We start from the raw sequence: 17,330 nt of genomic DNA on the forward strand, positions 1-17,330 counted from the left end.
CACTGATTTATTTTTTTCTCCTTTGATATCTATAGTATTGTTAATTATACTCTGCATTCAGAACTTCACCGCTCTAATGAGCTTAACATCAATGAGATTTGTTTGGGGGATATCAAGTATTTTCCTTCCACTTATTAATATTATTTTTTTTATTTTGCTCATTATTTCTGCATGGTCACAATACTAAACTCTTGAGGCCAGATTTCCTGCTGCATCTCCTGAGACTGGCAGCATCAAATGCACAACATGAGGGAAAGTGGGGCAAAGCTGCCTTTAGGCCATCTTTACACTACCTGGCTTCTGGGCTGCTGCGGGGGCCCCAGACATAAATTAGAGCAGCTTCCAGGGTTGGTCCAACTTATGACAGCCTTTGCTAGGTTGCTTATTCACTGTAGCACAGTCCAGAATCTCCACAGAGCCAACTGCTATGGCTATTCTCCTGTCCCCCTCTCCCCCTGCTATGTCTGTACTGGCAGTGTGTGGGAGGGGGAAGGAGTTGGGTGACCCTTTTCCTATTCTGTGAGAATTTTGCAATGGTTCCTGTGTTCCACCGAAGCAGCAGCCAAAATCTGCCCCCGGCTATAGCTCATTATTTCTATTCAGAAATACAGATATATGAAATTAAGGGCTGATCTTGTTTCCTCCCTTACACTACGGAGTAATTCCTTACTCTGCTGGGTAGACTGCTCACTTGGGCAAAGAGTACTTATGTGTAAGTGATGCAGGGCCAATCTCTAAGTGAACAGCAGTTCCCATCTTATCTGTTAGGGACAGGTATGTGTCTTTTCAGAGATCCAGAGACACTACCAATACAGTAAACGTATTGCAATTTCAATCTTTGGCCTGCTTATTAATAACGTGCTAAAGGACGGGAAATTGCCTCAGTGCTGCATTTAGCAGCTGCGCAAGGTAAAAAGGTGTGGCAGGCCCATACTGGACTAGAATTGCCTCAGTTCCAGTTTGCAGTAGGAAGAGGCTAGGTGGGGATTGGACATGTTCTATGGTGATTTTATCTGTGGTAGGCAGGGGTTTGAGCCATCTGTATATCTACTGGCCAAAAACTGCATGTGGAGTCAGGGCCAGAGCCACTACTGCAACTGATAAGGCAAGCTGTAGTAGCAGCTGTGCTGAGCAGCTGAACAGTAGCTTCTTCTCCCATACCCAGCTACTATAGAAAACACCTGCACAGGGCCCACTTTCTCAGGATTTGTGCAGCGATCTGGAATTTGGTCCTTGCTTTCTAGAGATGAATGAAAACACTGATTTTTCTGCTATAACTGCTATTCAGACATTTTCTTTTTCAGTATAAGGATGGCAGTTCAGGGCCCAATCTCTTGTTAAGGTGCTGAGTAGCCACATAAGATCACTGAGGGCTTCACTGACTTCAGTGGGCTTTTGAGATCAGAAACAGTATCAAAATCTTTTAGTGTGATACAATATTCACTAAAATAAATCTTTGAACCTTTCATTATACAGTAGGGGGAAAAATACACAGAAGATCTAGGAGGCTGAAATCCTATTAGAAAATGCAACCCAGTTTAATATTTGTATTCATTCCCTGGCAAGATTCAGTTTCTCATATTTTACCCTTTTTGCAAAGGCCTTCTTTAAAGTAACTGTTAGCTGAGAAACAGGTATTTATGCAATTACCATAATTATATCTATGCATCTACTGCACATGCAATCATTTCATTAAAAATTGTAATTATATAATTATATAATTATAGGAGATAATGACGTACTTGCAGGATGTTGCAAATGTCTTCATTAAACTGTGGCACAAAAGAGCTGGGGGTGATTCTGAAATTTTAAATATTGTTTTATTGGAAATATCAGAAGAGATAAGCCCACATTATGAACTGGCTGTAAAATGTACATGAAAAGCACAACCCCCCTCCAATGTTCTTTTGAGAAAAGTCTGCAGAGAAAGCATCCTAAAAGCCTCACCTCTATTTCTTTCTCTCTTGTCTTCTTATGCCTGCAAAATGGCTGCAACCCCCTGATGGAAAAGCTTGTTTTACAAAGAGCAGAAAATTACTGTCTTTCTGAATCTTTCAATGTGAGGTTCAGCCCAGTGGGGGAATAGTCCTTCCAGGCTCTACACAGAGAGAGATTTTCCACACACAGATCTATCCCTTCCCAGAGGGAAGGAGGAAGAAATGCAACCTGAGGATGCATTAATGGCCTGATACAAAGCCATGGAAAGGCTTTCATTACCTTAAACAGACTTTGGCTCAAGCCCACAGTTTTTAGTGGTCCCTCGGTGCTGTAGAACCCCCTTTAAGCTGGAGGTGGGAGAGATCCTGGCAGCACAGCTCCATTGAAGCAATGCTGCCAGAGAGCTGGAGTGGGAGGATGACCAGTGTGTAGGCACAGAGACTTCGCACAGTGGGCCCTGTGTCTCTAGTCTGGAGAATCGCTCAGGGATTGGGAACTGAGTTGTTACTACTTCCACAGGGGAAGGGCCAGGATCTCTAATGGAAGAATTTACAGGAAATTGCCCAAAGGGAAGCTCATGGAGTTTTCCGCCTCTCTACCCACTCCTGTCCACTGCCCATAAGAAGGGAGTTTCTCCTCTCACTCCCTAGAATGAATTTAGAATAGTCCCTGAAAATGGGAGGTGGAGTCAAAGTCGTAGGACTTTTAGTAGTTCTATTTTATGTTTAAAAATCTTTTAAGCATTTAGTGCTTGTGAAAAGTGATGGCTTGCCAGGCCAGCGCACTGTCTTCTCTTTTATCCACAGGACAGCTATAATATGGACAGCAGCAGAGCCCCATACTGCCATTGCCCGGTTACCTCAACCTCACCCTGAAGGGACCGCCCTCTGTGTGACTGGGAGAAGTTCAGTGTTCAGGCCATACAGTATTTGGCTCCTCTGCTGAGATTGCCAATAAGACAGGGCTGCCCAGAGGATTCAGGGGGTCTGGGGTCTTCGGCGGTGGGGAAGCCCCGCTTTGGCAGTAATTCGGCGGTGGGGGGTCCTTCTGCTCAGGGACCCGCCACTGAAGTGCCCCGAAGACCCGTGGCGAGGGCCCCCCACTGCTGAATTGCTGCTGGAGACCTGGAGTGGAAGAAGCTCTGGGGGCCCTAGTCCCACGAGAGTTTTCCGGGGCCCCTGGAGCAAGTGAAGGACCCTTCTCCAGGGGCCCTGAAAAACTCTCGTGGGGGCCCCTGTGGGGCCCAGGGCCTGGGGAAAATTGCCCCACTTGCCCTCCCCTCTGGGCGGCCCTGTTAATTTGTGCAACCTATTGTGAGGTGGGCATCTCTTTACTGAGAACCGAGCCCCACCTTCCTTCCCAAATGCCATTGCAATGCTCTTGCCAATTCCATGTTCACTTTCTTCCTGCCAACATTTCCCTTTGCTTTTTGGACTTTTTATCTTTTAATATTGTAAAATATAATAAACCCATAGATAAAATATATGATCTGCCAGCAACAGGAAGGATCAGGTTGTATCACTCTGTTATCAGAACCAATGCTCTCCTGTTCAATAAGAGTAATCATTTTTGTTAACAAAATGGACCAGGTGCTAAGGCAGTACAAAAGATGCACACTCTCAGAAAAAGCTGAAAGTTTGTGTAACTTGTCTTTATTTAATTGCAAATCCACAGGTGCGCCAAACTTTTCATATAGATATGGGCACATTTTTCAAAATTGACTAGGTGACTAGGAGATTTTTTTTTTAAAGTAATTTAGGTTCCTTAGTCACGTAGGCAATTTTCAGAATTTTACCCATGCCCATCTAATGCCTAAACCTGCTTCCATATAATGAATGATTATATAGATGTTGACTTAAATGGGAGCAGGACTGCACCCATGATCTGTAAAGCACTTTGGGATCCTTCCCAAAAGTATTACAGTAGAGAACTTTAAATGGCCTTTCATCAGAATTCAGCAGATATTAGGTCCTGTAGACCTTAATCCTTCCCTGTTTCTCCATGCTTACTCAGATGAAGTGCCCCACTCTATGACTAAAGTAATCTTTGTAATATCTAGAACTCTAATGATCTGTATGTTCTGTCCTCTACTTTTTTCAATCATTTAATTAAAAAGATAGCATAAGATTAAAAGAAGCTCAGTAGATTACTCTTGCTAGAAACACTGTCTTTTGATAGCCAACATATTTAAAAGTATTAGGTACTGGGAATGGATTGGACTGCCCCATATCCATTGACATCAGTTGAGTCCCAGTTCATTGTGCAATATGATGCCAAATGTGCACAGCAGTGTTTTACAGGCAACTATAGAGATGTGGTCTGATTCCTGAACTAGTTCTGATCCTTTGCTTTCACTGCTCTGGGGCTATGTCTTCTGTGTTGTTTTCTCAGTCACAGTACAGAATGTGGACCCATGAATGTGGTTGCAGTGAGAAGTTTTGCTTGGGTTGTTTTGTTTGTTTTTTAGAGATTGTTTTGAAAGATGATTACTGAAATATGGTTAGACATGAGCGAGGGTATTTACCTGATGAGCGGAGATTAGTTATGGAAGACAAGCTGAAAGAAACAGAGTGGAGATTTGAAGGACAGGGAAGGCGCTTGACATGCATGTGGAGTCGAGGCATAGGAGGCAGTGTGAAAATAGGCCCAGAAGTGAAAAAAGTTTTCATGTAATAGGAGAAAGGAAGCAAAGAACCGAGAGCAGCCCATAGGGTGTGAGATGGTGGGATTCGTGTTAACAATGTATTTTAATGTAAGAAATTCGTGTGGCCCAGTTCCTTAAAGGTATTTCAACATCTAATTCCCATTAAAATCAATGAAGGTAGGTCCAGATCCTCTAAGGCAGGGATTCTCCACCTTTTTCTTTGAGTCTCCCATAATGTGCTATAAAAATTCCATGGCCTGCCTGTGCTACACCAACTATTTTTCTGCATATAAAAGCCAGGACTAGCATTAGCAATTGCCCGTGCCAGAGGGGGGCTCCTGAAGCTAAGTTGCTCAGGCTCCAGCTTCAGCGCTGGTTGGCAGGGCATCAGGCTCACCACTTCAACCCCATGTGGTGGGGCTTTGGCTTTCTGCCCTGGGTCCCAGCAAGTCTAATGCCAGCCCTGCTTGGTGGCCCCCTTGAAACCTGCTTGCAGCCCCCAGGGGACCCCGGACCCCTGGTTGAGAGCCACTGCTCTAAGGGAATGAGGCACCTATCTGCCTACCTAAAATTCCCCTCTGCAATTTCAGTGGGAGAAGCCATTCTTCACTGCCCTCCTAAAACTGTTGTGTTATCTCTGGCACATATTGGCTGTCATTTTCCAGCCCAGAGCTGGAATGGATTGAATGATGGGATGGCTGGACCAAGGCCAGGGGCAACATGCAGCAGTGGAGGGAGAGAGTAAGGAGTACCCAGATATTTTAGTAGAAATATTTCCATTCCTGATTTGACTTTTTTGTGTCTTTGACTGTACCTAGTGGAGAGTACTCTGACCACTTCCTGGCGCAGGGACACTCTTTTTCTTCTGTTTGTACAGTACCTTGCACAATCAGATTGTGGTCTATGATTAGAGCTCCTGGGTGCCATGGTAATACCACTATTAATAAGGACTGGACATTGTGTTCAATGTGTTCTTGGTGTATGCGAAGATTTTCCTTTTTCCTGAATTTAGTGCCAGTACATTAGGTAGGCTAAGGTGGGTGGCCCGTTGGAGTGAGTTTCTTAGAATCTGTGTTCAGGCAGAGTGCACCGTGAAATTGTATGAGGATTCTGCTCAATGTTTTGAGGACAGAATTTGTTCCACAGTCCATTCAGCACTGTGTGATTCTGTGGGATGAAAGGTTCTGTATAAATAGCAATGCAGGGGAGAATCTGGCCTTTAATAGCCCTTAAAATGTTCATTGTGGATGAATATAGATAAACTCATAAGCATGTGGGATTTTGGCTGATTCCATCATTTGAACTATGAGTAAACTGTTAAATGCTGCACCTTCCTTAAAGGTGGCACAGTGTAAATGATAGTTTCTTTTGAGTTTTTAAAGTGGCTTTGATTTAAAGCTTGCCTGATTGATTGCCTGGTTCATTGAAGACTGTTTTTAAGAGCAAGGTTTAGGTGTTAACCCCTTAGTTCTTGAACTCTTAGTGGCAAACTTTGCATTTGGCTACAATGGTGGCTTTTAGGAACTAAAAGGTGATGGAGCAATTGACATATACTCAACAAATTTAATAGTTTTCAGGTTGGGGCAGCTCTAGAATAAAAAATACACAAAAACTATACTAATAATTACATTTCGCAACTAAATAGCACTTTAACTTGCAAAGAAATGAGTTTGAAGGGTAACATGCCCCAGACAGCAGCTGATTCTTAGCTCTGCCCCTATCAGGCATGGCACATCTCTTCTCTTCTAATCTCATGTAGTCCTTCTATATGGCCTTTAAATGGAGGGAGAAGTTTGACACAAAGCCAATGCTCCCTTTCCAATCATTTTTCGCCTTTCCTGCCTTTTTTCCTCTCCTTTGCTACACTTTGCACCACATGGTTAAGCAGCATCTGGTTCTTTGCTTTCAGTAAGCTTGCATGACTAGATTTCAAGTATAGATCCAGTTATTAAATTTGTGGATAAGGTATAGATCTGTTCCGCTAATCAAATAATACAGTGGTTAGCACTGTATAAATGCAGGGATGGATTGATTAGATTAGATTAGTCGAAGAATAATAAGCACAGCCTTTAGAAAGACTAAGCAATAGAAAATAGCCCCAAATCACAAGGATTTATTTTAAAATAATTATTCATACTTTATTGTTTTGTTTTTTGTTTTTGTTACCTAGGCTAAATTTGTAGTGACAACGTGCCTCAATTTCAGAGTTGTCCTGGAGGACAGAGACCATTTATACTAATTTCTTTAGTAAAATTACTCTGTACGATATTGATCACAGGATAGAACACAATTCTGTGTACTCAAAATGAACATAAACATGGGAATGAAGAGTTGATTAAAACAATGGAACACTAGATGACCAGTGTGTTGAAGGTGCACTCAAGGAAACCAAGGCCATTGCAGAGAATCTAAATGAATTCTTTGTGTCAGTCTTCAGTGCAGAGGATGTGGCATTTGAAGTATTGCCCCATACTGATGTGTCAACAGAATAGGTTTTAGAGCAAACTGCTAAATTAAACAGTAATAACTCATGATAATCAGATGGGATTCACCCAAGAGTTCTGACGGAACTCAAATCTGAAACTGCAGAACTACTAACTGCCGTACATAACTATCTCTGAAACCAACTTCTGTACAAGATGACTGGAAGGTAGCTAACGTAATCCTGATTTTTCAAAAAGGGCTCCAGAGACAATTCTGGCAATTTGTATGTCGGTGAGCCTATCTTAATTACCAGGAAAATTGGTAGAAAATCCAGTAAAGAACAGAATATCAAACACATAGTTAAACACAATTTATTGGAGGAAGTCAACACAGCTTTTGTTAAGGGAAAAGAGATAAACAGCAGGATTCCCCCAAGGATCTGTACTGGGACATGTGCTGTTCAGCATCTTCATTAATGACCAGGAAAAAGGAGTGAACAGTGTAGTGTCAAAGTTTGCAGATAATACAAAATTATTCAAGATAGTTAAGTCCATAGTCCAAAGCTGACAGCAAAAGTTACAGGACTCTCACAAAAGTGTGTGAGTGGGCAACAAAATGACAGAGGAAATTCAGCATTGATAAATTAAAAATAATGTACATTGGAAAAAAATAATCCCAAACTACGTACATTCCCATAAAGATGGGTTCTAAATTAACTGTTACCATTCAAGAAAGTCACCATGGATGGTTCTCTAAAAACTTCAGCTCAGTGTGCAGAAGCAGTCAAAAAGGCTAACACAATGTTAGGAACTATTTGGAAAGAGGCAGAAAATATCATAGTTCCACTGTATAAATTCCTGATGCAACCACATCTTGAATATTATGTCCAGAAGGATATAGTGGAACTGGAAAAGGTTCAGAGAAAAGCAACAAAGATGAGCAATAGCTTCCATATGAGGAGAACCCGAAAAGATTAGGGGTTAGGGCTGTTCATCTTAGAAAAGAGACTACTGAGGGGCAATATGACTGAGGTCTATAAAATCAAGAGTGATGTGGAGAAAGTGAATAAAGAAGCATTATTCGTGACAACAGTGCGCTTAGACAGCAGAGATCTGTAGCACCACGTGTCCGTGACCACACTCTGTGGCTTTATTCCAGGTGTGAAAAAGCTCCACAGGATTATTACTGATCTGGTGCAGCCAGGTTGATCGTGGGTGACCGTGTGACCACCGCCAGTCCAGGGCTAGGCAGTATCCCCTGTTGACCTACAGTCTGATCTTCAGACCTTGATGGACAAAGACTTTGTCTTCAAAGTGGGCAACATGACTGAAAAGGGCCAGCCAGTAGTGGGCAATGATAATTCCAATCCTCTCAAGGCCAATTTTCAATTATACTTATTACTGATTTAACCCTTCCTACAATATAAAACCAGGGATCACTCAGTGACATTAATAAGCACCAGGTTTAATACAAACAAGAGGAAGTACTTTTTCACACAATGCATAATTATCCTGTGGAACACATTGCCATGGGATGTTGCGATGTCCAAAATTGTAACTGTGTTCAAATAAGAGCTAGATAAGCTCATGGAGGATAGGTCCACCTATAGCTATTAGCCAGGACAGTCAGGGATGCAACCCCATGCTTGGGTGACCATAAGTCTGCTGGAAGCTGGGAGAGGATGAAAGGGATGGATCATTACAACTGCTTTGCTCTGTACACTCGCCCTGAAGCTCTGGAACTGGTCACAATCAGAGAGTGGATAATGGGCTAGATGGACTATTGGTTTTACCCAGTATGGCAGTTTTTATGTTATGTTATCTCAGTACTGTCTTTGGGCAAATCTGATTCCAACTCTTTTTGGATTTTTAGAGGAAAAAGCCTTCAACTTTCCAAACATCCATTTCATCTCTAGGGAATATACCTCCAGTGTTATGTTGCGTGATTTCTTCTTATATAATAAAAGCAAACAAAGTAAGGTATTATCAACCTGCTATAGCTTCTTCTGATAAACAAATCTGAGCTGATTCCACTACTTGTTCTTTTACAGTTTTCCCTTGAAAATGGTTGTATATCCGGTAGCTATTCATGTGCCAGTATTTTGCCTTAAAGTAATGTTTTCTACAGAGTCCAATGTTATTCCAAGTGACAACCTGAGTAGCTTTTCTTTATATATGTTTTATTAGGTGCTAGAGTTAATGCTTATACGCTGTTTGCATGAGGGAATTGGGCAGAATAATGTACATCAAAGGCAACAATTAACATATTTTCATTTGACTTGTTCAGCCTATTAGGTTTGTTAAATTTTGCATAGAAAATCATTAACATGTTTAATGTAGGAAGGAAGCTCTTGGATGAGGAGTTGTAAATGTAAATCAATCAGTGGAGAGAGTCACTCTAACAATATTGGGATAGCAGTTGGAGCTATAGGATATCGCAAAGTATTTTCCCTAGCCATTTTTTGTTAATATAGAGCAGAAAAAGCTGCAACATTATCACTAATCTTGCAAGTTAATGCAAAAAACTTGCAAAAGCATGGTCCAGTAACTATTAATGTTGAATACAAGGATGGCAACAGAAATAGCTGTGGAATAATTGTTGTGTCCAGGGCTCATTCTCCTCTCACTGACCAGCTTTACATCGGTGTAACTCTGAGACTTTGGTGCTTTTACTTTTGATTTAAACAAGTGTAAGTGAAATCAGAACCAAGCCTAGAGAGCCACTTTAACATAATCAGCTCTTGTCCTGTTCAAGAACCGTGTGTGAAATTCCCATTGACTTCACTGGAACTACTATCGCCTACACTGGAGTGTTCCATGAGCCAGGGGCGGCTCTGGACATTTTGCCGCCCCAAGCATGGCGTCATGCTGCGGGGGGGCACTCTGCCAGTCGCCGGTCCTGCAGCTCCGGTGGACCTCCTGCAGGCATTCTGCCGAAGGCTGCCTGCCTGCCGCCCTCCCAACGACCGGCAGAGCGCCCCCCGCGGCATGCTGCCCCTGCCATGAACAAGACCTTAAGGGATTGTCCCCTAACTAATTAAGGCTTGCAGTGCCACTTCAGGGTTGGGAATACTTGTCTATACTACCAATGCTTTGCTGGTATAGCTATACCAGCAAAGCTCCCTGGTGTAGATTCAGCTTATGCCAACAGGAGTTTTTCTGCCAGCATAGTTATACTACCTCCTCAGACGACTTTAGCTATGATGACACTGTAAGCATAGCTGCGTCTACAATAGGGATTTTGCTGGCATAGCTATGCCTGCTAAGGGGTATAGTTTTCTCAGACATAGCTACGCTGACAAAACTTGGTAGCGTAGACCTGGCCTTACATTACATCCTACAGGTAAAGAAAGTGAAAAGACAGAGGTGGAGATTTTCAAAGGCCCAAAGGAATCACTTTTTTCTTCTGCTCACTTAAAACCATTTCCCTTCCTCTGCTCATGTGGATTTTTTTTTTAAATAAATTAAACGCCCTTCAAGGTCCACATTCTGAACTCACTTACACCAGTGTAATTCCAAAGTGACATATTGAGGCTCTCAATGGTCCAACAATTCAGAAATAAAATTCTTTACTTTTAAAATACTAGAAGAATAGTTCAGATTTTATCCAATAAAATTTTAAAAAGCGAAAAGCAGCGGTCAACAACAAAAACCATTGAAAGGGAACAAATATGTAACTAAATGGTCCTAGGCATATAAAAGCTAATCAGTGTCTCTGAGTGTCCCGCTATGTCCTGTTCAGAAGCCAGTCATTTGGTCTTTATTATGAAAAAAGATCTAGTTTCCAGAGTCTTTACTGAAGTAAAATCAAGTCCATTACTGCCCTTACAAATGATTTTTTTACTTTGCTCTTATGATATTTTGTCTGATTAAATGTTCAGGACTAGACACAGGCCTCAATTCTGTGTAAATAATTGTGGGTGCAGTTACTATCATTTAGATGTCTAGGTACTGGATTGCACTTCTAAATAGGGTACAAAGAGTGAGGGGGGATTTGATAGCAGCCTTCAACTACCTGAAGGGGGGTTCCAAAGAGGATTGAGCTTGGCTGTTCTCAGTGGTGGCAAACAACAGAACAAGAAGCAATGGTCTCAAGTTGCAGTGGGGAGGTCTAGTTTGGATATTAGGAAACACTGTTTCACTAGGAGGGTGGTGAAGCACTGGAATGGGTTACCTAGGAAGGTGGTGGAATCTCCATCCTTAGAGGTTTTTAAGGCCTGGCTTGACAAAGCCCTGGCTAGGATAATTTAGTTGGTGTTAGTCCTGCTTTGAGCAGGGGATTGGACGAGATGTCCTCCTGAGGTCGCTACCAACCCTAATATTCTGTGATTCTACGGTTTAATATTCTGTGATTCTACGGTTCAAAGCTATTTATGTGACCTGAGTGTCAGAATTACAACCACATTTATTTTAAAGGTACAAAAGCGGAAGCCTTGTTAAAGTTGGGCTGAAAATTTGGCCCTAAGATGTCTCTATACCCATTTACAAACACTGGATGAACTCCTGGGCCCCTTGAACCTAATGACCAAACTCCTATTGGTGTGAGTAGGTCCAGGATTTCACCCACTGAATCCCACAACTCCATACCCAAATCAATTAATGGACACACATTTAGGGCTGGGTAGGGGATTGGTAACTTATTACATTTTGCAGAAGCTTTTGAAAATTGCCCCAGAAAGCAAGATTCTCTCTTGTGGTTTACATTGCCAATACTTTGTATGAATGCAGTGATCCACATGGAGGTGAGAGGAAAAGAATTAGTTCCCAAGCATTGGTATCTCACTGTGATAACCCTACGGAGTAAGCTTCTTGTAGTATTTTGGGTCTCTCAAACTCCAGTGGACTCCTATCAGCACTAATCATACCACCACACCCACGACTAGCTTCAGGGATTCCAGTATCTCCAGTGATATGAGTTTGTGCCCTTCCCTTTTAAATTTAACTGACTCATTTTATATTAAAGGGGGAGGGGAATCTTTGGGCTGTCCCCAGTCTGCTGTGTTGCAGGAGAATAAGAGCTCACCTGCTTGTGCATGGATCTGTGGACATTTACCAACATATAAGCATTTATTTCAAGAGGCCATTCTTTGGTGAGCTGCTGGTCTGTGGACCGGTAGGCCTTCCAGTGCTGGATATGTGTATGTGTGTGTGTGTGTGTGTAAGCTATTTACTCTGTCTTGGCTCCAGTTGTTTAACTATGGAATCCAGAGTAGTCAATATATAACAGTAGTATAATATGAGTGCCTAAAACAGCCATCCAATCCCTTTCCCCTAAATATACAGACATCCAGGAAGTCTGCCAGGAAAGTACAATAAAAAAGTCCATAAATAACTTACGTACTGTACAGGTTTTCTGTCTTTTCGTGCTTCTTCCTCCTTTTATTTATTTACTGCATTTTCATATATCTATCTATCTATCATTATAGTATCCGAGCAACTCACATTGCCCTTATAAGATAAGGAAGTCCTCTTAAGCCCAGTTTACAGATGTGGAAACCAAGGCAGGGAGAGGCTAAGTAAAGTCACTGCCCAAGGTCACGCAGGAAGTGTGTGGTAGAGCAGAACATTGAACCCAGCCCCTCCCATGTTAAGAGCAAGTACCCTAGTCACTGGACCATCCTTCCTCTCCCATCTGTCCATCTACAAAATATTTTCTTTTGCTTTTCTCATTTCTATCAGTTATTGCTCCTTTATTCCATTCTTGTGTCCTCTAATTCATTCTCTTTCATGTTCATAACATTGCACTGTCCTCCTCGCCTGTGCTCCTAATACCTAATCTCTTTCACCTTTCTCCCCTTCTATGTAATCTCTGTTCCTTTTGGTCCCATACTTTCATCCATTTGCTGTCAACCCTATTCCTTTTTTCCAGGTGATACTTCCCACTTCTCTTTCTAGACATGATTACTGCTTCTGCAGCACTGTACAAACATGAGAAAATTATCGCACCACCACCCTGGGAAATCCCCATCTTTGTGTTGAAGATGGGGAAACCTATCAAGAATGGTCAACTTCCCCAAAAGCATGGGTAGAGGAGTGGTATCACTGTCAAAACTGGGGTCAGCATGCAAACTGTCCTTGTTCTGCGTCCCACGTTCAGTCCATTGGATCATGCTGCTTCTGATGCTGTTAAGCTGCCTTTGTAATTGACAAAACGCTGCTTGTTTTAAATTCCTGCCTTGTTTAGTGCTGCTTCCTAAATGGAGGTATTTATCAGTCAGTTACCCAGTATTGCCAACCTCAATAGATCAAAAATCATGAGTCAGATCCTCAAAAATCATTAGATTGGCCCCACAGATCCTGCGACTTACAAAACACCACAAAAACATGTTTTTAGTCTGCCTTTTGACTTTTTAACTCCACTCTACTTTCCTGGTGTGTGTGTGTGTGTTCAGGTTTAAAAATCAACCTTTAATGCACACATGCTTTCCCCAACTGGAGATGTGATATATGCTGGAAGTACACGCACATATTTAAGGAGAATTAGAAAGGAAAAGATACACAATGATTAAGTCTTTGATTTATTTGGGCTAGTCCTAAAAAGTAGCAAGAGACTCTTTCAATATACTTGTCATGCTTCTGTTCAGGATATTTCATTGTTAAAATGGATGTCCCCTCAAAAGAATCCTTTTGAAACTGGAGAGATGAGGTGGAGGGAAAGTATCCAAGCTGGGGGGAAAAGGGGAAGTATTTATGTTAAGTTCTTGTACACAACTATAACTGAAGTACTCAGTGGAGAGCCGTATAGTGTCATAAAGTTAAAAATATGATGGAACAAGCTAATTCACACATTTAGAAATATACTGTTACAAGGCCTATAAAATGGAGCTGGAAAATGAACCTCCAAGAAACACAAAGCGCTCACATGTATCAAGTTTTCCAGTTATTCTGCAATAAAGATTTATGTGAGCTGCAAAGATATTTACATGCAAAAATCTTTACAATATCAACCACCTTTCAGAGCCTTCTGTAGTTCAGTGCAGTAATTATCTTTATAATCCACAAATACTTTGAAAGTGACTGAATTTATTTATTTCAAAATAGTATTTCAAGAATAATTTTAAATCTTTCTTTGTATAAGTTTGATAACTACATAAATGGGTATGTTGTCGAGGAATTACAATAAATTATTAATTTTAAATAAGTCTCATAATTAAGTATCCTAAAACCAAAACCAACTGATTTATTTTAACTCATTTTCTCTCCTGCAGCCCTCTGGGCTTCTCCCCTTCCCTGATCCTAGCAGTCCCCTCAGTTTCAGTCCCTATCCCCCAGTTCAGCCCCCCCCCCCCCCCGCCCCCAGCCTCACATTTGCTCCTCTGGGGGCATTTCTGCCCCTCCCCCCGCCCCGCTGCAGTAGGGTTCCCTGTCCCCCTTCCTGTGCTGGGGATAGCAGCTCCAGGGGCCCCATGCCTGTTCCCAGGCTGGGTGCTGCAGGAGGGAGAAGCAGATCCTGTATGTATTTCTCTCAGGAGGGGAGAAGGGACCAGAGCCATGCTGGGTTCATTGCTCCCGCTTCCCTTTCCCCTGCTGTGAAAACTGCAAGTAGATAGGAGAGACTCTGCCAGCTTCCAGTAGGGCTGAGCTTTGCAAGGGGGCCGGAGCTTCTCCCATCATTGCTAGATGAGCTCCAGTGCCCTCTGAAATCCCGTCACTCAAAAATCACAAGAGTTGGCAGTACTGGTTACCCCGTATAGGAGAGAGACTCAGATACTCATCTTTTGCTTAGCGTATTTCCTGCCCCTATTTTGACTGAGTGCTATCCAGAGTCCTACCCCAAACGCAGGGAAAGAAAGGATAGCTGCAGTTATGTATGCATGTATTGTTATCCAACATTCACAGAGTGCTGCAAATTTACATGGCCTTGTGCAAACCTAGACAAGTTCCCTGCTCTGGAGAACCTGTAATATAAAAAAGATGAGCGAGAGAGAAATGAATATATAGAACCTCTAGTTCTGGAAAAGGAGGTGGCAATTTTTGATAGGGAGAACAACAATTGTTTGAAGACGGGGTTGGAAGCAGGGGAGAGGGAGCGTGCTTGGCAGACAAAACAAGGAAGGTATTCCAGCCATAGATGGTCACACAAGAGAGAGATCAGCAAGAGAAGGCAGAGGCAGCAGTAGAGGCGAGTAACAAATAATGCAGAGAGATTGCAAGAAAAGCAAAAGGCATGACCTTATTTGTGTGTTTCACTCAAGGGCCTGCTCCTAGTAGTGCACTCTCGGCTCACCAAGCATAAACATTTAGCTCAACGGGGAACAGAGAGAAATGCTGGTTTTACTTTGGAGCCTGTAAGGTATTGGCCTCCAGGATGGGACACTCTATCCCATGGATTCTCAGCATGTGATCCGCTGGTTGATACATATTTTCAGAGGTCAAATGTAGCTATTGAAAATGGCCCATTTGCAAGGATTGATAACATGTTTAGCCTCTAGCACAGGGTGTTCTTCAGTGCAGTTATAGTAACTGCTATTTTTCCTTCATTTCCACAGTCAATATGATGATGGCACAAAGCAAAATGCTAGCTCAGATACGCTACTGAGTAGGCTGTCCTTTGTACGCACCCATACAAATTTAAAAAAAAAAAAAAAGGTCTATTTATCCTATGTATATGCTCTTAATTTTAGAAGCATGAAAGGACAAGGGCAAGCGAGAAAAGTTTTTATAAATAGCATGGAGTATCCAGAGGGAAATATGCTGGACTTTGCATAAAGCACTATAAAAATCTACAAACGCTGACAATACTTGCCAGTGATTTTTTGCCAGTGCTAGTCTGTGCATCTTATGGTACTATACATTTTCCAGGAGATACAGTGATTACTATGGGAATCGCTCGAATTAAATGAATATTGAATAGTAGAATGTATGACAGAATAATTAGCCAAATGAAAAAGTAAATTGAGACGACAGTTAAAACAGAATACGTTTCTGCCAAGAGAGCCCAATGTGTCCAAGTGAGATAATATTTCACGTTTATTCAGCTCAGGACAAATAATTTTTCTAACTTATTTCTGGCCAGGTGTACTTACATTGTTTCTTCTGTAGCGAAATTCAGGTAATTATGTTAGAAATAAAGTATTGGGCCTACACACCTAGAGGGCTTCTTACTCCCACTCTAGCCCCCCCCCATCTAGAAAAGCACTTAAAAAGGTTGAGTAGGCCCTTTGTCCTCAGTGTGGGATTACACACATGCTTAAAATTATGCATGTGCTTAAACGCTATCCTGGATCAGGATAGGCCCGTATATAGTAGATTTTACAGGGCTGATTCTCATTGACACTGAGGCCTAGTCTACACTTAAATGTTATGTTGGCATAACAGCATCAGTCTGCCTTGTGAAAAACCTGACCTAGCCATGCCAACAAAACCCCAGTCTGCATGGAGCTGTGTCGAGGAAAGAGTGCTGCTGTGCCTAACATACATCGAGCTGGTGATGTTCTACATCAACAGAAAAACTCCTTGTGTGGGTGTGGACATACCCTAAGTCACTTTTACAACACTTTGGTAGTATAAAGGGACCTTAAAATGAGTGTAAATCTAATGTATAATGTAAATATATCCACTTTACGACCCTTTATCTGAGTAACACAATTCTTGTTTTTTCCCTGTGTGTTCCACTACTGAATGATGATGGCTAGAGGCATTGCCTAAAGTATTGTTGGCACTCTATTATTGTAGTCCTGTTAATTTAGTTGAACTTTATTATCTTTAAAAGGGATTGTTGTAATATACACCTCTACCTCTATGTAACGCAACTCGATATAACACAAATTCAGATATAACGTGGAAAAGCAGTGCTCCGGGGGTGGGGGGGCTGCGCACTCCCGTGGATCAAAGCAAGTTCGATATAACACGGTTTCACCTATAACACGGTAAGATTTTTGGCTCCCGAGGACAGCGTTATATTGAGGTAGAGGTGTACATGCATGAAGCATGATGGCTAATCTGTGTACAAAAAGATCATGCAAAATATACAGAAATTTACAAATCACCGATCTTGTGGGAATAAACCATGCTTTCACCATCTAACAAAATAGCTTTAAACAACATAACATTTGACTAGAGTGGGGAATTCCCCTGTGACAGAAACTATGCCCCAGGGATTCTGTCATTTATTACAGCTGCAAGATTGCTAATTGCTTTTATGACAGCATTAGCTTGGTTATGCTTTTCATGTTTCACCTGTAGAGTGTTGCACTGTTAAAATATTTTTTTTAGAATGAGTGAAATTCATCTGTCTCTCTCTCTCACACACACACACACACACACACTAGGAAAAGAGATTCACATTGAAAACGTGTCCACTGCCTTAACTATACCAATGCTAA

At 41.9% G+C, this 17,330-nt stretch overlaps 1 protein-coding gene across 9 annotated transcripts in view; it reads left to right on the forward strand.

Moving 5' to 3' along the window:
* The window catches only part of NLGN1 (neuroligin 1), a 596,937-nt gene that overhangs the window by 128,279 nt on the left and 451,328 nt on the right, over nucleotides 1-17,330 (forward strand). The window lies entirely within an intron of this gene.

The sequence above is a fragment of the Gopherus flavomarginatus genome, chromosome 8 (genome assembly GCF_025201925.1).
Source record: "Gopherus flavomarginatus isolate rGopFla2 chromosome 8, rGopFla2.mat.asm, whole genome shotgun sequence".
In the NCBI taxonomy this organism is placed as follows: Eukaryota; Metazoa; Chordata; order Testudines; family Testudinidae; genus Gopherus; species Gopherus flavomarginatus.